This window comes from Elephas maximus, chromosome 1 (genome assembly GCF_024166365.1).
Source record: "Elephas maximus indicus isolate mEleMax1 chromosome 1, mEleMax1 primary haplotype, whole genome shotgun sequence".
Lineage (NCBI taxonomy): Eukaryota > Metazoa > Chordata > Mammalia > Proboscidea > Elephantidae > Elephas > Elephas maximus.
In genome coordinates, this window is record NC_064819.1 from 141,853,814 (window position 1) to 141,878,697 (window position 24,884).

General features: G+C 39.7%; 1 long non-coding RNA gene across 1 annotated transcript in view; it reads right to left on the reverse strand.

Annotated features, from left to right (window-relative positions):
* Nucleotides 1–5,300: 5,300 nt before the first annotated feature.
* LOC126082902 (uncharacterized) overlaps nt 5,301–24,884 on the reverse strand; it is a 60,526-nt gene continuing 40,942 nt past the window's right edge. Inside the window, exons 6-8 of the long non-coding RNA XR_007518680.1 lie at nt 17,350–17,851; nt 16,366–16,467; nt 5,301–5,780 (exon numbers count right to left, since the gene is read on the reverse strand). This is a non-coding gene — a long non-coding RNA (uncharacterized LOC126082902). The remainder of the gene's footprint in view (nt 5,781–16,365; nt 16,468–17,349; nt 17,852–24,884) is intronic.

Here is a 24,884-nt window from a genome sequence, read left to right on the forward strand (position 1 = left end):
TAGCTTCCAGTAAATTTTTAAATATTAAAAATATTCTTAAAAAAAAAAAATCTGGACATACTAGAAGCCTGGATTCACTCCAGCCTTCCGGCAGATATTACATGCTCAAAGGGGATGCAATTAAACTGCTTCTGAGCTGAGATGCTGATTGCTGGAGTTCTGTCTATAGACCAACGGGAGTTCCTGGGTGGTACAAATAGTTAAAGCACTCAGCTGCTACCTGAAAGGCTGGAGGCTTGAATCCACCCATAGGTGCCTCAGAAGAAAAGCCTGGTAGTCTACCTCTGAAAAATCAGTCATTGAAAACTCTATGGAGCACAGTTCTACTTTGACACACATAGGGTCACCATGAGTTGGAATAGGCTCAGTAGCAACTGGTTATAGACCCACTGCAGAGCCAGGCAAAAATGAAATTCAATTTGAAAAACAAATGTTTAGCCTCTTCGTGTCCAACACTTCACATGTAAAACACTTAGCCTCCTGGAAAATGATACAATCCCATACATGTTACTATCACACACAAATTTATGCTTTAATGAATAACATGCTGATGTTTGAGATCCAGTTTCACTCTCTCTCAGCCTTAGCGCTGTGTTCTCGTTGGAGCGAAATTCACTGTCAGATTTGGATGTTGTTGGACTCAGGAAAATCTTCCAGAAAAAGTAGATTTCAGTGCTGTGATGGTGCAATTTTCTCCAAGCTGTCATGCTGGGTGGGTCACTCCCCACAGCCCAAAACCTTCTGTGTATTTTCATGTTTGTGTTCTGCTGAAGTGCCTGGTGTTCTTGTGATGGACCTCTGATGATCGGTACATCCTACTGAGTGAGGAAAAAAACTACAAGCAGTTGTTCTCCTGAACTCGGAGAAAGAAAACAGGCGTTTTCTTGAAATTCAAGGCATTGTCACTGTCTAGAATGAATACTTCAGTGATATGACCCTCTCATGAGTGACATAAACGGTAACGGAAATTCAGGACTCTTGAAGGCAAAGTGCACTCATCCGGAATTTTATTCCTACACACTGCTGCAACTAGTGCTTCTCGGGTTCAGAGTTGTCATTCACAGGTATTCTATTGATCCAAAGTGAAGCTGGAACAGTTGAGTGGTGATAAAGATCTGTCGTCATTTGTTGATGCTTTTTTCTGGTCTCCTTTTACTCAACACTCTTTCTTGTCCATTGTTTATTTTATACCTTAATCATTTCTCACTGGCTCTATTGCAAAAACCCATGGCCCTTAGTAGCTTTCCCTAATTCCATTTCCCATTTTATTCTGTACCTAACCACATCTGGACTTCTTAGATCTTAGCTCTGATCCCGGCCTCAGTTACCTGCAATGTCCCCTGTAATGTAAATAATAATGATCAAACACCTTTGACCAGTGTATAAATCTCCCCACACACTAAGTGTACCATCTGATCATTAGTACCATCCTCCCACTTGTTACAAGTATGGTCCTGCTGGTCTGGACCACTTGTGGCCCTGCCTTCTCCATTCATGCCATTTTCCCTATCTTTCTGTACCACTTGGAAACCCTGGTGGTGTAGTGGTTAAGTGCTATGGCTGCTAACCAAGAGGTCAGCAGTTTGAATCCACCAGGCACTCCTCGGAAACTCTATTGGTCAGTTCTACTCTGTCCTATAGGGTCGCTATGAGTCGGAATTGACTCGACGGCAGTGGGTTTTGGGTTTGGTTCTGTACCACTTAGTACAAAAATCTTACCTAATTTCTAATGATCAACCCCATCATGCCTCCTTCGTGACATGTTCCTCTCCCTGATATCACAATTTGTCTCTTCATTTGTGAACTGCCCATATTACCAAATGTCATAGCACCTTATATTTTATTATGTGTGAAATTATAATAGCATCAGACTAAGACAGCCTGAAACACTCATCTTCACAAAAGAGATATCCCTGCCATTTTTCCCTGAGAGGTTTGCTCCCAGCCCAACACCCTCTTTCTCTGAAGAGATTATCAGATCACTACCATGGTATGGGCCATGATTTACCATTTTTACATTTCCATTTCAGTCCTGCTCTTCCTTTGCTTGGTATCAACTCCCTTCAGATATATCTTCAGTCAGGTTTCAGTCATGTCTTTCACTCTCTTAGGAGTCATTCTAGTGTCTCCTTAGCTGATTTGTGTACTTCTGATCTAATTCATTGGGTGTCGATTTCCAGTTTCACCTTCTCAGAGGAACCTCACGTATGCTGGGAGTCAGCTCACTGTCATATGCATCATGCAGCATCCTAGCCCATTCAATCTTTACTGAATTCTCCTAAGTTGTTAACTTCATGGAATACTTCTAGAAGATTTACTTCCCCGTTCTCAGGACCCCTGAGAATAGCTGAAATACAGAAACTCTTGCCTCAATATGACAGTAAGAACTTCATTATCAGAAAATATAGCTATAGATATAGATACATAGATTGAGTCTATTTATTCCTACGTAGATATTGGGAATCATTAGATTCTTTAAAACCTAAACTTCATCGCAACCAACAATTTTTTTTTTTTAATTCACTCAGACATTTTATTAAGCATCTACTAGGCACAGTTCTAGATTTGGGGGTAATAGAAATAAATATGACATTGTTTCTGTCCTCAAGAAGCTCATGCTAGGAGAAGAGATAGAGGTATAAACAAAGAAAGGCAATTAAATATTTTAAGTGCAATAATAGAGTTGTTCTCAAAATACCAGCTGGGATAAGGATTGGTAAACAAAACTTAGTCTGAGAACCCATGAAACTATTCTGGGAGACATCGATTCATAGGAATAAATATACTGGAGCCTAATATTAATTATAAAGAATTCTAATAACTTGGTAAAACATTTTACCTATCACCTATTTCCTGGTCTCTGCCCAGGGACCTTACAGCTGAAGAGCTATAAATGGAGGGCTGCATGTTTCCCTCATTTTCAGCTAATTGATCTTTTGAGATCTGAAGTCACTCATTTAATCTCAGCTCCTTGTGGCCAGTGATTAAGGTGGGAAAGCAAGAATGTACACTTCCAGTATATAAAATCTAATTTAGGACTTAAACGTTTGGCATGGAGGAGGGGGCACCACAAAACTTGCCTGAGGTCCATCTGGATTAGAAACCGACAAGACAATATCCTAGGAAAGATAGTAACAGAAACCTCTCCTTCTACCCGTTTTCAGTAAACACATTATCATGATAATGAGAAGGGACAGTTATTGGGGTATAAATGGGGAAGCTTTCTGATGGAATATTTGTGAATATTTCTCTCTACATGACTTGAATCCAGTCTTTGCCCGGATATAGGGCGTGTGGAACAGCATGTGTCTACTAATAATCTTCTCACAGAATCTTCTCAAAGAAACTGTTCTACAGGGCAAAAAAATGCCCCCTGACTTCTTTCATGTTCTATTAAATAACTCCAGATTTCCAGAGGGTCACGACTATCAAAAACTCAGGGCTAGTCCCCAGTAGACATAATAAGCAGGAATTAGTCAAGGAAGTGAAGTGGTGAGGACATTTCAGACACCAAGCTTGTAGAATCACATAGTCAGCCACACGCTGCTTAGCAGGTGCTGATCAGACAGATGAGGTGACTGGAAGTAGGTGGGGCTGAGTTCTGGAGGACCATTTATTCCACAGTAAAAAGAAAGACCCTGTGGACAGTGAAAAGATACTGAAGGTCTTAAGAAGGGAAATGAGTATTCATCTCACAGTTCATAAAATGGTGTTGACTGTAAATAAAGACTGGATGCCCTGAGAACAGCTAGGAATTCAGTGCAAAAGTTTAAGCAAACTAGAACAAGGACTAGAGAAACAAAGTGGGGGACATATTTGAAAAATACTTAGGAATTATTGGATGCAGCCAGTAAAGGAGAGAAAGCTTCAAAAATTGCTCCTAAGTTTTGGTTAGAAGAACAAAGTGGAATGTTAACACCAGTCAAAATAAAGACTGAAAGAGAAACCATTTTACAGGGCAAATATAGAGTTCTGTTTGGGTTATGATGAGTTTGAAGGAATTATAAGACATTCAGATGAAGGCATCAAGTGAACAGTGAGAATGTAAGAAAGAATTCATCAACAATAAGCATATGGGTAGTACTTAAAACCACGACAGCAGATGAGATAAGCCTAGAAAAGCACATAGATGGAGAGAATATACTGGTTGATAAAAGAAGGACAGACATAATAAGAATTAAATTAAGGGTCCATGAGGAGAAATAGAGTATACAGTATCACAGAATCCAAGGAATGACTCCGATTCAAAAAGAAAACCAAGATCAGCAGAATCAAATTCAATAGAGAAGTCCAATAGCAGAAGTACTGAAAATACTCATTTGACAATTAGGATGTCATTGCTGACTTTATGAAGAACAATTTCTGTAAAATAGTGGAGGCAGAAACCACTTTGCAATGGGAAGAAAATACAAGGGAAGTGAGGATTGAGATAACTATTCTCCTGCAAATGTGTGAGAATTTTGGGCTTCGCTGCTTCTGAATTTAGCCTGCCAACACTGAAAAGTCTCTAATACAGAAGCTGAGTCTTAAAGACACTTTTCATGTTGCTGCTATCTCCCTCTTTCTATTTTTGCTCCCATACCTCCCGTTACTGTAATTTCTTTGCATTCCCTTCTGGAGGTAGCTGCTAGCACCAGATCTTTTATATTCTCAACTTTTTCTCTATGAAAAATATTTATACAGCCAGTCTCTGATTTTGGTGTAGGAAATAGAACTCGATCCCTTTCATAATTGCTCATTTTCTTATTTTTCTTCTTTCAAGGAGAGCCAGAGAGAGACCCATCCTGCCTCATTGGATTCTCTGCAACTATTCTGACACCCCCAGCTCTATAGACAATAAGTTCCATAACTATAGGGGCTGTAAGTGCATTGTTGACCAACTGAGAAATGCTAGTAATGAGTAAATGAATAAATAAATTCTGTACCTATATGACAGTCTTGTTACACATATTATGTTTCTTTCCTTGTCTATAGTATAAAATCCTGGCGAACAAGAGCTATGCCTTATTTTATAGCATTGGGGTGTGTGTGTGTGTGTGTGTGTGCGCACGCACACGTGCACCCATGCATACATGCCTTATACACAACCTGACTGAAAACTAGAAAGAATTTTTTTTCCATAGGTTGAATGAATTCACACAATGGCATGTCACACAGATGAAGTACCTGTGTTGTTAAGATATAAACTCAAAGAATAAAAATGACTTCTGCCCTTATATAATTGAAAAAAATAAAACTGACTTACAGGAAAAACTTTGGGAAAATGTTAAATTTGTCTGTTTATAAAGATGAGAATTGGGTGTGCCCTGGAAATAGCAGAACAAGTTCAGTTATTTAGGTAAAATTTGATTTATCACTTTGAGGATAGGTTGGCATTAAACAGGTGAAGAGAAAACAAATTCAATACCTGGGTTGGCAGTGCCAAATGGTAAGAGAAGCCAGGATTTGCCCAGCATAATATGGTGTAAAGGGCATGGGAGCTCATGGTGGGTGGGACAGGGAAGAGGATGGCAATACCAATGAGCACAAAAGATCTTCTTTTGGTTGGAGAAGTTAGAAAAGATGACATAGACTCTGAGAATATATTTCAAGCTCTTTTAAGCTCGTATTCTTTTCTGTTAAACATAGTAGTGAAAATAGTTTGTCCCAACTGTTCAATGGTTTGGAATCCAAGTTCCTCCTCAGGGTGTCATGGTAGAGCCGGTCCAGCAAACTTGGCAGGAACATCACGATTCTTGCAGTCAAGCGTGCTGTTGCTGGCGATGAATCTGAGAGGCAATCTGGGGGAAAGACAGAGAAACAGATTTATTTTTCAGTAATGTTTATTTCCTCTTGGTTCATCAATAATTATACAACTGATAAAACACAACAAGAGAGACTAGTCTCTCCTCTCTCTAGAGAGAAGTGATAGAATGAAGTATAGCTAAAAGATCATGAGTATTTAAAGTGGAAACTCTTGCGATACAGCTAACTCTTGTTCTTTGCAGATGATAAAGTAATATTTCTGAAATAACTCTAACAGGAGTAACAGCACACGGATAAAGAAGCCACTAGAAGCCACTACTCTTCCCAAAGTGTTTTTTTTGTTTGTTTGTTCATTTTCAAGAATAAAGGCCCATCCTGTAATAACAATGTAAAAAAATCTTGTACAATTTATGGTGTCTATGGGAATTTTTTTCTTTTTAAAGATTCATTTGTGAATTCAATTTTTGCATTTAATGGAATTTTAAGAGATCATCACTACTCAAAAATATTTTTCATAGGGTTTTTGCTTTTCATACATATTGTATTCAACAAAAAATTGCTGTACCTCATTTTAACAGTGCTCACACTGCTGAGCAGATAGTAAAAAAAAAAAAAAATTTTTTTTTTTTTTAGATAGTAAGGTGCCCCATAAATGCTTGTTGAATTCAGTTCTTAGGAGATTTATTTGTTTAGCAGCTAAACATGTAAAATGACTAAGTCCTAGAGAAACATCTCTTTTGCCCCACTCTCAAATGCCAGGGCTTACGTTTTGTTTTGTTTGCAACAACAGCAATGAGGTATAACCATAATAATTCATTCTTCTCTCCCAGACTGTGAATGCCATGAAAGCAGAAATCCTAGCTGTTTCGTTTGTTGCCTGCTTTTTTTATATAATAGACTTCCGATAAATATTTGTTAAATGAATGAACAAATAAAATTGAGCTCTTTGACTTCTGTGTGTGTGTGCACGAGAGAGAGAAAAAGGAAGGGAGAAAGCAGGGAAGAGACAGAGAATGTAAGAAATGTTCTTAGTACTTTGATTTATGTGCCCCTTTACCTCCAAAAGCCTAGCTGCATTCATAATTCAGAATGTGGGGTCCATTCTGGCTATCCTACTGTAGACTAGTCAAAAAACTACCAGAAATGAACAGAACTAGAATTTATCTAGGCACTATTCAGAACAGAACTAGAATTTATCTGGGCACTATTCAGAACTTTTGGCAATTAAATGAATCAATTATTTCTTTCTATCCAACCCATTTTCAAATAAATTCCAACTCACAGCAACCCTATAGGACAGAACAGAACTGCCCCATAGGATTTTCAAAGAATGGCTGGTGGATTCAAACTGCTGGCCTTTTGGTTAGTAGCCAAATTCTTAACTACTGAGCCACCAGGGCCCCTTCTATTTAACAGACAATTTAAAACTGAATTTTGTTCCAAAAAAGCTCTAAAGGAATTCCAAGTTAAAAATAAAATGCAACAAAAGTAGTGGCAAAATAAGCATTGATCCTGATTTGATCATCTTAATAGAGGCAAACTTAAATAAGAGAGGCTATTCTGCTTTGTTGTAATATGAAAAACTTTTCAGGAGCCCTGGAGTACATCAATTAGAACTAAAATTCAAACATCAAACTCTCCTTTTCCTTAAATACTTTTATTGGCTTGCCATTATTTGCAGAAGTTTCTAGACTTTTTAAACTTCAGCAAAATTTCTTCAGAGAAATTCTACATAAATTTCTAGAGATGACATAGAGCTGCTCAGGTGGAAAGTGGAGGTAGACAGGGAGCCCTGAAGACCTAAAGAGCCCTGCTGTCCACAGATACCACCACCAGTGTGATGGGTGGGGGATTTGTGACCAGGTGGACACAGACCTCAACTAACTAGACTAGCCAATCTAGTTGACCTTTCGAGCTTCAGAATTCTCTTCTGTAAAATAGGAAATACATCCAACCTTGTGGGAATGTTGAGAGAAGTAAATGAGAAGATTATCTGAAGTACTCAGTGCAAAGCCTGCGTTGCAATAAAGAGTCAGTGAGTGGCATTGTGGAAGCAAATTTGGGTGCTCTGCTCTATCCTCTCAGTTCTTTGTTCACCATTTTAGTGCACTTCACCCACCACCTCTCCTTCAGCACTTGCTTTTGCTGGAAAATTTGCATCACCATTCCACCCCACATTCTCAGGTCTTTAGCCAACCACTGACATGTGCAGGATTATCTAAGGCTTACCTTTCACTCTAGCATCTTTCTGAAAGATCAAGTGGAAGCCACTACTGGAACTTTGCCTGAGAAGAAGTTTCCATTGCCAGGCTTCTTGTCCTAACCTTTCCAGCTGCCCCCACACCCTTACAGGTCTCTCTGGGAGTGCTTCCTAAACAAAGCATTTATATATGCATACCCTTCTCAGGGTCTGGCTCTGTAAAATACAGCTTAAGTGGGGATCTATGGGTGGTTTTTAAGATGGCATACGAGTTACAGAATAATAATTACAGCCATATTTTCAGACACTTACCCCTGCTAACATTCTCTGTGTGGATTCTCTAATTCAGCCACAGAGAAGCTGTGGGACCTTCAGTACACCAAGAATGTCTCTTCTTGATGTTTAGAATGCCTTTCCCTGTGAAAGGGAAACACCTACTCATCCTCATCCTCCCAGATTCAATTCAAATATCCCCTCCTTTAGGATATGCCCTGAAATCCCAGCTGAAATAATTGTTCCTTCTCTGAGCACCCTTACATATTATCCACATCTCTTCTAAAATCACATTGTATTAGTGATTACGTCTGGAACTACTTGAGAACAGTGACTTTGCACTATTTACCTTTGCATTTCACCCAGTTCCTCTTCGCCACCCTCCTACCTACCGTCAATCTTGCCACATACATGTCCAACATCCTTTAACCAAACCCTTGGTACCAGATGCATTTTGGAATTCAGAACTTTTCAGAGCTCAGAATGGTGTTACAGCCCATGAACCGCATCTCACAGAACATTCCTTGCAGATTCTGGGGTGGCACTCCATAACCACACACACTGCAGTATCTTCAGTAAATGGGATAAAAAAAAAAAAAATGTGCAGAGCCTCGTATCAGTGCAGGTCAGGCTTTGCCACTGAATGAATTCTGGTTTTTTAGAGACTTTGGGATTTCAGGTTTATGGGTAAAGTAGTTTGTGGACCTTGAGGCTCAATATGTGGTGTTGAACTGGATTCAAGAAAACATCCTCTCACTGCTGTTCTGACCAAATCTCTTTCCAGTTGAAGAAATTAAGAGCAATTTTTTTTTAATGCTACCAGATACAACTGCCTTGTCCCAGAAGCCAAGATAAACAGCTGAAATCATCTGTTTTCTTCACCTAATTTCTAGAGAAGCAATCTGTGCTACTTGGCTGCTACTTTGAGTGTCAGAGTTGTGAAGCAAGGTCTTCTATTTTGATATATAAAAATTACAGAGCCTGGAATATGACTAGTTTGACTACCAAATCTGAGGCTAGCAAATAGTGTGAACATGCCTTTCCCTTGGTTTGCACATGGCTAATATTAATCTCACAGACATGAAAACTAAATCCCCAAAAGAAATGGAATCATATTTGATCACTGGAAGCAGCTAAGAGGTCACCTAATTCAATCCCTTCACTTTACAGATGATGAAACTGAGGCTCAAAGAGGTTAATTGACTTTCCTGAGTTCACACAGTGGGTTACTAGCAAAGCTGAAACTAGAATCAAGGTCTCTAGGATGAGTCCTCTGTTCTCTGCAGTATATTGCCTCAATAGAATAGACGTTTTTCTGACCCTGACCCTTTAAGTCCTGCTATTCCAGAGGCATGGTTATCCTATTCTATTCTCCAAATAACTGCATTGCATGATGCACTTCCTGAGCTCTGCATATCAAGACTGTCATTTGGAGGAAAACAGGGAAGGAAGAGTAGCTTCCCCTTTACTGACCCTGTATAATATGTCAAGCTCTGCACTCAAGCCCAACTAAAAGGAAGGTAAAAATGGAAGATAAGATCCACCCACCCCCACCCATTGCCTTCGAGTCCATGCCAACTTAAAGCGATGCGACAAAAAGAGTAGAACTGCCCCCACAGGGTTTCCAAGGCTATAAATCTTTACAGAAGCAGATTGTCACATCTTTCTCCTAAGGAGCAGTTAGTGGGTTCTAATAGCTGACCTCTTGTTTAGCAGCCACGCACTTAACCACTGCGCCACTAGGGCTCCCAAACATAATATTAAAAAAAAAAAAAAAAAACCCAGCACCATTTGAGAATATAATATTACTATATATATTTTTTTTTTATATATAGGTAAATTAGGAGCCCTGCTGGCACAGTGGTTAAGAGTTCCTCTGCTAACCAAAATGTTGGCAGTTCAAGTGCACCAGCCCTCTTTGGAAACCCTGTGGGGTAGTTCTACTCTGTCCTATAGGATCTCTATGAGTCAGTAGCTATGGGTTTGGTTTTTTGTTTTTTGTTTTAATAATAGGTAAATTATGGTTCTAACATTAAAAGTTAATAAAATTATTCTTTAAATTTTCTTTAATTATTCTTACAGCAAAACAAGCTACATAGTATGAATTTTCACTTTTAAATGCCAAATAGGCTCATTAATCAAATTCACAATATGAAATGATTTCACAGTTCAAGCATCTTACAACAACCCTATTGAAATACTGCTACTCATTTAAACGCTGCACACTTTTAAATTTGCTGGCTCTGTGGTATCATTTAAAAAGGTATTTTGGATTAAATTCTGAATCATGGAATTTGAACATGAAAATATCAGTTCAAGGAAATAGATATTTTTCATGTACATTCCATGAAAGGTAGACATGATTTTAACTATCATTACCTCATTCAAAGAATCACAGTGTTTCCGCAAGCATCAAGTATCATTAAACTTCAAAAAGTGCAGGAAAAAGAGGTAGTAATTATTTTAGCTGAGATTTATCTGTAGGAAAGCTGAGTTGCAGGGGAAAAAAATAAAAAAAGATCTCTGCTTCCCTACTATCCAGAGAGGATCTCCTCTTCATTGACAACTCTCCTTCTTCCTACACTGAGGAAAGTGAAGTGAAAAAGACAGAAGGCAAAACAGCAGACGTGGGACTGTACCTGCCCAGATGGGGGTGTAAAAATAAAGAAATGAAAAGTCTAGAACAGCAGTGCACCCTCCACCTCAGGCCATTTGAATTACAAACAAAAGAACCTTAAAATATTCTTCCATTTCTTTCTTTAAAAAAAAAAAAGCCCTGATTATCTTCCATCGAGGCACGTGAACCTCTCTAACAGAAGTATATAGCCAACGATTTAAACACCAATAAATAACTAGTCATCACACAGGACCCTGTTAAAATGCTGTGTCATCAAACCACAGACTACAGTTATGATGCCGTTGTTATTGTGAGTTGCCACCAAGTCGATTCCAATGCACGCTGACTCCATGTGCGCAGAGTGGAATCGCTCCATAGCATCTTCAAGGTTGTGAACTTTCTGAAGCAGACTGGCCGGCCTGTCTTCCATGAGCGCCTCTCGGTGGGTTGGAACCACCAACCTTTTGACTAGAAGTTGAGCACTTAACCATTTATGCCACCTAGAGACCTGACTACAGATTTTGTCCCCCTCATATCTAAAAAGGAAACTCTGGTGGCATAGTGGTTAAGTGCCATGGCTACTAACCAAGAGGCTGGCAGTTCAAACCCGCCAGGCACTCCTTGGAAACTCTGTGCGGCAGCTGTACTCTTGTCCTATAGGGTCTCTATGAGTCGGAATCGACTCGACGGCAGTAGGTTTGGTTTTGGGTTTGTTTATCTAAAAAGGCAGACCTCCAGATGGTTGCAGTACTTTCACCTGACAATACTGCAAGAATCCAAGAAGTGAAGCCCACCTTCCCTGAGTCTCCCTGTGGACAGAAGGTAATTGTAACATTAATTCTTTCAGAGACCATACCAGGCCTCATTTGAGTTTCTTATAGCTGCTTGTTTCATTTGACCAAAGATCAAATTTTCTAGCCAGTGTGATTAGAACAACCAGGTCACTGAGGACTCTTAATTAATGAGAAATTCAAAGTCAATTTCACACAACACCTAAGACTAATTTTCCACTCACCTGTTGCTGTTCATTTGAAAGTGGTAAAATCTCTTTGAAATGTTTGTTCAAAAGTAAGGTGTTTTTTCTTAAATTTATCTTCAAAATGGCTGGTTGCATATAATTCATAGCCCCAGCCCTGCCCCGCCTTCTAGTACCTATGTAACCAGTTATGGGAAATGCCTCAGTCCGTCAATAACAAGAATATCTAGTACAAAATGAGAAGCATCAACTTGAAGTGTCAGGTAGCAAAAGATAATGTGAAGCAAAGATCCAAGTAAAAACAAATGCAGGGATTTTTGTTTGTTGTTTTTCCTGTGGTATCTTCAGTACCTAGCAGTACCTGGCACCTAATAGGCACTCACTAAGTACTTACTGGATGAATAACTATCTTGTCCTGTTCTTTATCATTCACAGTTGTCACATCATTCCAGGTATTGCTTTTGAAACTCCATTAGCCCTCTCTACAAGACACACCCAGAGAGGTACTAGTCCCATAGAATTGTCCCATGGAGAACCCACCTGCAAACCATCTCTAGCATCATCACTTGAAATGTCTAGTGAACCAAAATAGACATCATGCTCATCATATTTCCATAAAAGCATCTCTCATTTCAAATCAGATGCTACCTAGAAGTCACTTTTTTATGCCCATGTGAACAACTGAGATTTGGCCTGGGTCCAAGCAGGAAACAGAAACTACATGGTGGATTAAACAGGGTAAGTTGAATGTAAAGATTAAACTATGATGGAAGAGTAACTATAAAATACAAGGAAACTCTATATGGTACCCTTGGGCTGAGGGAGAGTGCTCAAGGAAGAACAAACTTGGAAGGGGTTCAGACCTCTATGGAGAAGGTTCCATTTCACCTACTGGATAGCAGAGAAGTTCAATGGTTTTGCCAGCCCAGAGGTGGTCTGAGGCCACTGGGCAGCAGGACGCAACCCTCCAAGTGCAGGTGGGGAGCAGGGAACCAGCAACCAGTGGCATGTGCATGCACACGGGTTTAAAACCCTTAGGCCACAGAGAGGATCTAGGAGCCAGTGCAGGTGGGAAGGCTTTGGGAGCTGGGGCAGGCAGGAAACCTTTGGGTACCAGTTCCCAAGTCAAAAGGGGCACAAAATGTTATCGCCAGGACTAGGCTTCGAGGTTGCTAAGGAACCCCACATTGTGGGCCTCTTGCTGGGAAAGAGCTCCACTAGATGTTTTCACTTCCATACCAAACCACCGACACCACGACCCCCACCGCCCTGTGGAGCAACAGGAAAAGGCAAAACCCCTTCTTCCTGTCATGACCCTTCAGTGCCCTTTAATTATAAAGCTTGATATTGTATGCACTGTGATGGAGAGATACCTCAAGGATTTCTCTCCACTATCAGAGAGCCTGTATTGAGGGGTAAACTTGGAGTTGAGAAGCAATAAATTGATGGCTTTGTTATCTCAAAACTGTGTGTGCTTGTTTTTGTGCATAGACTAGTTGACTTGTAGAAAATGGGTGCAAAGATTGCTGATACAGTTCCCAATCTGGGCACAATGCAGCCTTCAGAGATCCATCTCCACAGAGGTTACCTCAATGTTAACTCTCAAATTAAGGCCAGGTCTAATCCTAATCAGATTTAGGAATATGTTGTTGTTGTATGCCATCAAGTCAATTGCAACTAAAAGCAACCCTATAAGGACAGAGTGGAAACTCTGGTGGCGTAATGGTTAAGAGCTACAGCTGCTAACCAAAAGGTTGGCAGTTCATATCCACCAGGCACTCCTTGGAAACTCTATGGGGCAGTTCCACTCTGTCCTATAGGGTCACTATGAGTCGGAATCGACTCAACAGCAATAGACTTTTGGTTTTTAAGGACAGAGTAGAACTTCCCCGTAGGGTTTCCAAGGCTGTAAATCTTTATGGAGCCACGTCTTTCTCCATAGAGTGGCTGGTGGGTTCAAACCACCCACCTTTTGGTTAGCAGCTGAGTGCTTAACCACTGTGCCACCAGGGCTCCTTTGGGAACATAGTTTTCACCAAATATATCTAGACAGATTCCTAGAATAATTAACTGTCCTAAGTAGCAACAAGACCATTCCAGCAGTATAATGATTGAAGTAATAATCAAGTCTTTTCCATTCATCTGCCTTTGACAAATATGCCCATTCTCAAATTGTCAAGGAGACATTGTTTTTTTACTTTCTCCCCTAAAGTCACACATTTCAATAACTTCATTTTGCTCTTCACTAGTGAAAGTCTCACATATACCATTGCAAACTACTTGCTACATCCATTGCAGTGACTAAGCAATGCTCATTGTTTTAATCTTGAGTCAAAAGATCTTCTGGCTCTTAAGCATGTAGAAATTATACAAGCCTCTAACAAAAACAAGAATAACAATAATAGCAACAACACCAACAACAAAAAGCATTACAACCCATTAAGTATCAGAAAGCTCTCCAATGAGTTTCCATGTATCTGAAATTACAATAAGTGGAATCAGTTCAAACATTTTCGGTTCGAGAAGTTCTGCTCATTTCCATATCTTAGAAACCGACTCTTGAGGAAGTTCGTTTAATCTTTCATGCATGGCCTTTGACTTTTCTGAAAATGACAATCCCTGACAACTGCAAGATTGCTCCAAACCATTAAGCACAGACAAGAAAAACAAAAGGAGTCAGTGCTTACTACTGAAGATAACCGAAGTCTATAGTTCGTACAGTTATCCATCTTCCTCCCTCCAAAACAAATAAATAAATCAATAAGAAGAAAACACTTCAGGTTACTTTGTGACTCTGGGACAATGTGAGGACCCAGAAGGCCAGAGTCATAAAACCTATTTAATATCCTTCTATGATGTGACCTGAGGAAAGAACTCCAGTAAAACTTATAGAAATATTAGAGTATAAAATGAAGTGTTTCTCCCCTAAGAATGAAAAGCATCTTGAAAGAAAACAATCATTTAATAATGGTAGGTTCCCATCTTGATGTTTCTGAACGAATCCTGATTATACCAGGCTTCTGCAAGTATCCCCTAGGTCACTTGTAAAAGTATTTATTTTAAAACAATTCTCACTTAGACTAACCAGGCAAAGTTTGTGAAGGATAATTTGAATTCCCCTTGAAAAGAGGTTTGATAAATTGCTTTTTACCACCCAGGAAAGATTTGGAAAAACCTGGTCAAAGTTAATAAATAAAACCTGGTGAAAGTTAATAAATTATGTTCTCAGTTTGTAACTTTGTGTATTTGTAAATCGAGTTTATTGAACAGTTGTCAAAACCTGCGTTTTCTTACAGGCCCAGGAAACCCCCTTGTGAAAATACCTGCAACAAATAACAGTTAATGAAGCTCCAGAGGCAAATACCATCTGTTTGATTAGGGATGGCATATGTGCAGTGCAAATCCAGCTATGTAGTTAGGGGAAAAAAACGTGTCTTTTTTTTTTTTTTAGAGTATGTTATATTTTTTTTTATTTAGAGGCCTCGCCTACAGGTGGGTTAAACTCAACCACTCAAACTAAACTCTTTTCAATAAATCAACAAAAAGCAACTGCCCTTATGGACCAGAACCATGCATTTCTTGAGAATTAGATGATGGTTACGACTCCACAGTTCTGCTGTGGGATTGGGCCATGTCCAAGTTTAAGAGTTCAAGGAAAAAGTGTTGTTAATTCAACATTGGTCATCAATGAATGCTCAGGCCAGTGGTTCTTCACCTTGAACTGTATCAGAATCATCTGGAGGACTTGTTAACGCACAGATTTCTGGGCCCCACCCCCAAGAATATCTGATTCTAGAGGTCTGGGGTGGGACCTGAGAATGTGCATTTCTCACAAGTTCCCAGGTAACATTGATGCTGCTGGTTGGGGAACAACATTTTGACAACAGCTGACTTAACAGATCTGACATATGGTTCTTTCTATCATCAAGGACAGGGTCAAAAGAACTTCTGTTTAAGGATTCAGACCATTCCATTTTTGATCCTCTATACTTTTCTCTCAAGTAACTATTTATGATATAAGAACTTTGAGTTATTTTTCATGATCTAGAATAGAAAATGTAAGTTTGTACAATGTAACACTAAGTATGAGTAGCTATGGACCAAATTAATGAATAAAATTTTAGACAATGACTATATCAAGTATGTGGGCATCAGAAACTGGATAGATAAATACCCCAGAAAAACCTTCCATTATGCCCAACAAATGACTTAGGATGTCGAGTGCATTTGGCACTCTGGACAGAAGTAAAGAAGGAAAAGTTCTTTCGCTATATCCTCTACATATTTGGTGAGTATTCATCAAGCATCACTGTGTAATGTTCACTGAGTAACCACATACTAAAGAAAAAAAATGTATCTATATTTAAGTGCAATACAATACTAAATTTGACTTTTCATGTTTTATCAGCATTTCTGAGTAATTATCAGTGAAATATCATCTATGCAGAACATGAGAGGATACTGAGAACTAGTTTTGGAATGCTTAGCCATCATGCACTTTAAGTCTTCCCATCTATTAATAGCAAAGGAGAGGAGGTCATTTTCCAGACCTACCGCCAAGGAAGGTGGCTTCTGACATCTATGTAGAGAGCTGAAGTTTGTGGGTCACAGGTTGTGACTGACTGTTATTAGGCAGGTGGATTACTGCAGTTTTCCCTGCAGAGAAGAGGACAGAGGGTTAGGATGGCAATGGGAAGGAACTGCACTCCCACCAACATCAGAGGAATGTGCTTGTTTCCCATGGACCATATATGGGAAAAAGGGGCCACCGAAAGGAACAAGGTATCCCCAAGATGATCTCAACAGACAGTCTCCAGAGAGGAGTCACATGACAGAGATCTACAAACAGGACAATCCAGGAAAGTATTTCACAGAAGAACATCAACATTTGGATGATTGCCCCAACTGTGATCATTTAACAGCCAAGAGAAATTTCAAATCACTCCAGAACATACAACTTTTTTGCTCCCTTTACCTGTCTCATCCTTTCCCTTCCCTTCCCAATGCCATAAGAATGGAAACCTATGGACAAAATAAATGTATTCCAATATGTGATGATACTAGACTCAATAGTATTAATTATCAGCATTTCTGAATAACTGACAGTGAAGTATCATCTATAGAGGACATGATAGGATCCTATCCTCACAGTAATGGTGTAAACAAGAAACTGCAATCTGGGCAGCCATTTGGATTCCAACAAATGAAAACTGAAATTCTCATGCTGCTAACCCCTTTTCTCAAATAACTTTGGTAGCACTGACATGTCTTAGGAACATAATTTGTAGGCCTGTTTGGGCCAGTGCAAATATATAGTGCCAGCTCTGGAGAGAATCAGGAGAACAAGAAGACCCCAAAGGATACATAGGAGATCTGGCCACTGGGTTCAGGTGCCCCTTCCCTACTCCCTCCCTTCTTTCCTCTAAGCTTCTATTCAGCTTCAGAGAGGCCACTGAAAGTCAGGGCTGCTCTGAGCTACCCTGGACACAGACAACCCCTGAGGAGATGCATCAGAAAACTGACATTCATTCCTCTAACCTGGAGCTCAGTGTTGACTCCGGGATCATCCTTAGATGACCTGAAGCCACTTCTGCATCTACTCTCAAATCCTGAACAAACACAGGAGCCTCTAGGTAAAACGCTGTTTTCCTTGGTAGGATGCTCCCCAGGTCTCCACCATGAGTTTTTCCAGTGATGGTACAGTGAAACATCAATAGGATTTGGGGCCCCTCCTGGGTACTTTATTGCCAAGTGGAGTTTCAGAGGTGCCTTTTCATCCTTATTGGAGAACACACCTGACCTTTTCTTCCTTGGCTTAATTATTAAGGACTTAAATGTGGTTCAGAAATCATAAGAACTGAAGGGCACCAGATTCCTGTGTCTTTCCCCAAGACACTCTCTCTGTGCATGTCTCAAAGAAAAGAATGAGCTTGCGCTGCTGTTCATGGTTTATGTCGTTTCCTCAGCAGTCCAAGGCTTCACAGAGCCCTGCAATCTTCCTTCTGCTGCTAGAATGTCTTCTTCTTTCTGGCACCTGAGTCTGAAGCACACAATCACATAGAAAGGCTGAGATTTAAAGAGGCAAGTGAATGGTAATTTACATTTCAAAGGCTTTTGAATCTGTTTCAGGAAGACATATCATCTGCTCATTAAACATCACCTACAATCATCCCTGATACAGAGCGGACCTTGATCCACCGCTTACAGATTTGCTTGAGAGAGTTAAGCCTCCTAATCTTGGCTGGTTCACATTTGACTGCTAAGGTTTTTAACTGAGGACTCAGCTGCAGTCACCATTTCATTCGATCATTTAAATACAGGAATGCATTTTTTTCTCTTCAATTCTTTAATCTTTTCCTTATTAACAAAAAAGTCCTTAGGTCAGAAGGTTGGCAGGGATATGGAGCAAACTACTGATCTCTTTGGAGAAAAGCTCTGTGCAAACATAAGGCATTATTGCATCTGGCCCTTCTAACACTGAACTTCCTGCCCTTTACAAAACTTTCATATCCTTTAAGTCTTTATGAATAATTGAAAACACCCATATTTGTGTCATGCAGTGGTGGCTTGTATGTTGCTGTGATGCTGGAAGCTATGCCACTGGTATTTCAAATACCAGCAGATTTACCCATGGTGGACAGGTTTCAGCTGAGCTTTCAGACTAAGAATAGGAAGAAGGACCTGGAATCTACTTCTTAAAAAAGCCAGTGAAAACCTTATGAATAGCAGCAGAACGTTGTCTGATACAGTGCCGGAAGATGAGCCCCTCAGGTTGGAAGGTACTCAAAAGATGACTAAGGAAGACCTTAACAATATAGATCGAGTAAGGCTTTCCAGACCTTCATTTGCTGATGTGACATGACTCAAATGAGAAGAAACAGCTGCAGACATCCATTAATAATCGGAACAAGGGATGTAGGAAGTGTGAATCTGGGAAAATTGGAAGTTTTAAAAAATGACATGGAACACATAAAGATCGATATCCTAGGCACTAGTGAGCTGAAATGGACTGGTGTTGGCCATTTTGAATTGGACAATAATACAGTCTACTCTGCCAGAAATGACAAATTGAAGAGGAACAGTATCACATTCATTGTCAAAAAAAACAAGTCAAGGTCTATCCTGAAATACAATGCCGTCAGTGATACGATAACATACATAATGCCTACAAGCGATACCAATTAATACAACTATTATTCAAATTTAAGTACAAACCATTAATGCCAAAGATGAAGAAATTGAAAATTTTTATCAACTTCTTTTTTTTTTTAATTGTGCTTTAGGTGGAAATTTACAGAGCAAATTAGGTTCTTATTAAATACTCGATACACGTATTATTTTGCGACATTGGTAGCCAACCCTGAGATGTGTCTACACTCCCCCTTTTTTGACCTCGGGTCTCCCATTTCCATTCGTAAAGCCTCCCTGCCTTTTTGTCTTTGCTTTTGGGCTGGTGTCCCCATTTAGTCTCATATACATGTTTGCACTACATGTTTTATTGTTTGTTTATAAGCCTGTCTAATCCTTGGCTGAAGGGTGAACTTCAGGAAAAACTTCAGTACTGAGTTAAAACAGTATCCAGGGACAATATTCTCAGGGTTTTGTCCAAGATTTTTACCAACTTCTGCAGTCTAAAATGATTAAACATGCAATCAAGATGATTGATAATTACTGGTGATTGGAATGCAAAAGTTGGAAACAAAGAAGAAGGATCAGTAGTTGGAAAAATATGGCCATGGTGATAGAAACATGGTGAGATTGCATGATAGAATTTTTCAAGACCAATGACCTACTCATCAGAAATACCTTTTTTCAAAAATGTAAACAGTGACTACACATATGGACCTAGCCAGATGGAATACACAGGAATCAAATTGACTACATCTGTGAAAAAAGACAATGAAGATGCTCAAAATCATCAGTCAGGACAAGGTCAGAGGCTGACTGCAGAACAGGCCATCAACTGCTCACATGCAAGTTCACATTAAAGCTGACAAAAATTAAAACAATTCACCAGAGCCAAAGTACAACCTTGAGTATATCCCACCTGAACTTGGAGACCATCTCAAGAATAGATTTGATGCATTGAACACTACTGATGGAAGACCAGACAAGTTGTGGGATAACATGGAGGACATCATACATGAAAAAAACAAAAGGTCATTAAAAAGACAGGTAAGAAAGAAAAGACCAAAATGGATGTCAGAAGATATTTTGAAACTTGCTCTTGAACGTAGAGTAGTAGCTAAAGCAAAGGGAAGAAATGAAGTAAAGAGGCAGAACAGAAGATTTCAAAGGATGGCACAAGAAGACAAAGTAAAGTACTATAATGAAATGTGAAAAGACCTGGAGTTAGAAAACAAAAAAAGAAGAACACGCTCAGCTTTTCTAGAAATGAAAGAACTGAAGACAAAATTCAAGCCTCGAGTTGCAATACTGAAGGATCTACTGGAAAAATGATGAATGATGCAGGAAGCATCCAAAGAAGGTGAAAGGAATAAATAGTCACTGTACCAAAAAGAACTGGTTGACATTCAACCATTTGAGGAGGTGGCATATGATCAAGAACCAACGCTATTTATTGATGGAAGACGTCCAAGCTGCATTGAAGACAAAAAATGGTGAAAAACAAGGCTCCAGGAATTGACAGAATACCAGTTGAAATGTTTCAACAAATGAGTGCAATGCTGGAAGCACTCACTTATCTATGCCAAGAAATTTGGAAAACAACTACCTGCCCAACTGACTGGAAGAGATCCATATTTGTGCCGATTTCAAAGAAAGATGATCCTACAGAATGCAGAAATCATCAAACAATATTATTAATATCACATGTAAGTAAGCTTTTCCTGAAGATAATTCAAAAATGGGTGCAGCAGTACATCAACAGGGAACTGCCAGAACTTCAAGCCAGATTCAGAAGAGGGCATGGAACAAGGGATATCATGGTGGATGTTAGATGCATCTTGGCTGAAAGCAGAGAATACCAGAAGGATGTTCACCTGTGCTTTGTTGACTATCCAAAGGCGTTCGACTGTGTGGATCATAACAAATTACGATAACATTATGAAGAATGGGAATTCCAGAACACTTAATTGTGCTTTGCAGAACCTGTATACTGACCAAGAGGCAGTCATCTGAACGGAACAAACTAACAAAAAAAAAAAACCCAGATCAAGAGGGACACTGCGTGGTTTAAAATCAAGATAGGTGTGTGTCAGGGTTGTATCCTTTCACCGTACTTATGCATTCTGTATGCTGAGCAAATAATCTGAGAAACTGGACTAAATGAAGCAGAATAGGCATCAGGATTGGAGGAAAGCTCATTAACAACTTGCGATATGCAGATGATACAACCTTACTGAAAGTAAATAAGACTTCAAGCACTTACTGATGAAGATCAAAAACTAGAGCCTCAACAGAAAGGTAAGAAAAATCCTCAAAATTGGATCAATGGACAACATTATGATAAATGGAGAAAAGATTGAAGTTGTCAAGGATTTCATTTTACTGGGATCCACAATCAATGCCCATGGAAGCAGCAGTCAAGAAATCAAAGGACATATATCATTGGGCAAATCTGCTGTAAAAGACCTCTTTAAAGAGTTAAAAAAGCAAAGGTATCACTTTGAGGACTAATGTGTGCCTGACTCAAGCCATGATATTTTCAACAGCCTCAAATGTATGGGAAAGCTGGATGATGAATAAAGAGGATTAAAGAAGAATTGATGCATTTAAACTACAGTGTAATGGCCCAGTTGTGAGGATTTTTGTTTTCTTTATGTTGAGGTGTAATCCGTACTGAAGGCTGTGGTCTTTGATCTTCATCAGTAAGTACTTCAAGTCCTCTTCACTTTCAGCAACCAAGGTTGTGTCATCTGCATAACGCAGGTTGTTAATGAGTCTTCCTCAAATCTTGATGCCCCATTCTTCTTCATATAGTTCAGTTTCTCATATTATTTGTTCAGTATAGAGATTAAATAGGTATGGTGAAAGAATACAACCCTGACGCACACCTTTCCTGACTTTAAACCAATCAGTATCCCCTTGTTCTGTCTGAACAACTGCCTCTTGATCTATGTAAAGGTTCCTAATGAGCACAATTAAGTGTTCTGGAATTCCCATTCTTTGCAGTGTTATCCATAGTTTGTTATGATCCACACAATCGAATGCCTTTGCATAGTCAATAAAACACAGGTAAACCTCTTTCTGGTATTCTCTGCTTTCAGCCAGGATCCATCTGACATCAGCAATGATATCCTTGGTTCCATGTCCTCTTCAGAAACCAGCCTGAATTTCTGGCAGTTCCCTGTCGATACACTGCTGCAGCCATTTTTGAATGATCTTCAGCAAAATTTTGCTTGCGTGTGATACTAATGATATTGTTCTATAATTTCCACATTCGGTTGGATCACCTGTCTTGGGAATAGGCATAAATATGGATCTTTTCTAGTCAGTTGGCCAGGAAGCTGTCTTCCATATTTCTTGGCATAGACAAGTGAGCACCTCCAGTGTTACATCTGTTTGTTGAAACATCTCAATTGATATTCCATCAATTCCTGGAGCCTTGTTTTTTGCCACTGCCTTCAAAGCAGCTTGGACTTCTTCCTTCAGTACCATAAGTCCTGATCATATGCCACCTCTTGAAATGGTTGAATATTGACTAATTCTTTTCGGTATTGTGACTCTATGTATTCCTTCCATCTTCTTTTGATGCTTCCTGCGTCATTTAATATTTTCCCCTTGGAATCCTTCACTATTGCAACTGGAGGCTTCAATTTTTTCTTCAGTTCTTTCAGCATGAGAAACGCCGAGCGTGTTCTTCCCTTTTGGTTTTCCATCTCCAGCTCTTTGCACATGTCATTATAATACTTTGTGTTCTCGAGATGCCCTTTGAAATCTTCTGTTCAGTTCTTTTACTTTACCAATTCTTCCTTCTGCTTTAGCTGCTCGATGCTCAAGAGCAAGTTTCAGAGTCTCCTCTGACATCCATCTTGGTCTTTTCTTTCTTTCCTCTCTTTTCAATGACCTCTTGCTTTCTTCATGTATGATGTCCTTGATGTCATTCCACAACTCGTCTGGTCTTCAGTTGCTAGTGTTCAATGCGTCAAATCTGTTCTTGAGATGGTCTCTAAATTCAGGCAGGATATACTCAAGGTCATATTTTGGCTCTCATGGACTCGCTCTGATTTTCTTCAGTTTCAGCTTGAACTTGCATTTGAGCAGTTGATGGTCTGTTCCCCAGTCGGCCCCTGGCCTTGTTCTGAATGATGATATTGAGCTTTTCCATCGTCTCTTTCCACAGATATAGTCAATTTGATTTCTGTGTGTTCCGTCTGGCGAGGTCCATGTGTATAGTCGCCGTTTATGTTGGTGAAAGAAGGTATTTGCAGTGAAGAAGTCGTTGGTCTTAAAAGATTCTATCATTCGATCTCTGGCATTATTTCTATCACCAAGGCCATATTTTCCAACTACTGACCCTTCTTCTTTGTTTCCAACTTTCACGTTCCAATCGCCAGTTATTATCAATGCATCTTGATTGCATGTTCGATCAATTTCAGACCACAGCAGCTGAAAAAATCTTCTATTCTTCATCTTTGGCCCTAGTGGTTGGTGTGTAAATTTGAATAATAGTCATATTAACTGGTCTTCCTTGTAGGCATATGGATATTATCCTATCACTGACAGCGTTGTACTTCAGGATAGATCTTGAAACGTTCTTTTTGACTATGAATGCAACACCATTCCTCTTCGAGTTGTCATTCCTAGCATAGTAGACTATATGATTGTCCGATTCAAAATGGCCAATAGCAGTCCATTTCAGCTCACTAATGCCCAGGATATTGATGTTTATGCGTTCCATTTCATTTTTGATGATTTCCAATTTTCCTAGATTCATACTTTGTACATTCCAGGTTCCAATTATTAATGGATGTTTGCAGCTGTTTCTTCTCATTTTGAGTCTTGCCACATCAGCAAATGAAGGTCCAGAAAACTTTACTTCATCCACATCATTAAGGTTGACTCTACTTTGAGGAGGCAGCTCTTCCCCAGTCATCTTTTGAGTGCCTTCCAACCTGGGGGGCTCATCTTCCAGCACTGTATCAGACAATGTTCTGCTGGTATTCATAAGGTTTTCACTGGCTAATGCTTTTCAGAAGAGGGCTGCAGGGTCCTTCTTCCTAGTCTGTCTCAGTCTGGAAGCTCAGCTGAAACCTGTCCTCCATGGGTGACCCTGCTGGTATCTGACTACCGTTGGCATAGCTTCCAGCATCACAGCAACACACAAGCCCCCACAGTACAACAAACTGAAAGACACAGTTAGTAAGGTTTTGACAGAACACGGATAGGGGAGACTGCTGACGTGAAGCTTCATTTCAGATTCAAAGTTAACATTCAGAGCAAGAGGCTGCTGTGCCCTGGTCAAGAGAGCTTCTGGAAAAATTTCCCTAGTCCAGTGCTTCTCAGTCTTTACTGTCCACATGAATCACCTGAGGATCCTGATAAAATTCAGAATCCCACTCAATAAGTCTGGGGTCAGCCAGAGATCCTGGACTTCTAACACACCCCCAGGTGGTGTCATCACTGCTGCTCTGAGGATCACACTCTGGGCAAGTCCCTCAGAGAGAAAGTGTTTTGACAGTGGGTAACCTCAATCTGAGAACTTTTGTAAGAAGTGCAGGCTTGTTTATTATAGTGATAGGTCTCTTTGGAGCTCAGGTTTGGTCTCTAAGCAGTTAACAAATTATCCCTCAGTCTCTCAAGAAGTTGTGTGTTGGAAAATAAGGTGTTTGGCTTTGCTGCTCTTTTTTCTGAGCACCCTGGCAACTAAAGACCCAAGATCTGTTTAGGGCACATCTTTCAGGCATGTTAGAGTTCCCCTCTGAGGACCATGTCCTTCCTTCTACAGGTAGAAGATCAGCCCTAATAAAGAGCACTGGTCAGGAGTCAGAACATCCAGATGTGACACAACAGGGTTTGAGTGAACAATCTCCAAGGAGTTCTACTGCCTTAAAGTTACATGTTTCTAAGTTTCAGTTCCTCTCATCAAAGTTTGGGAATAGGAGGTTGTT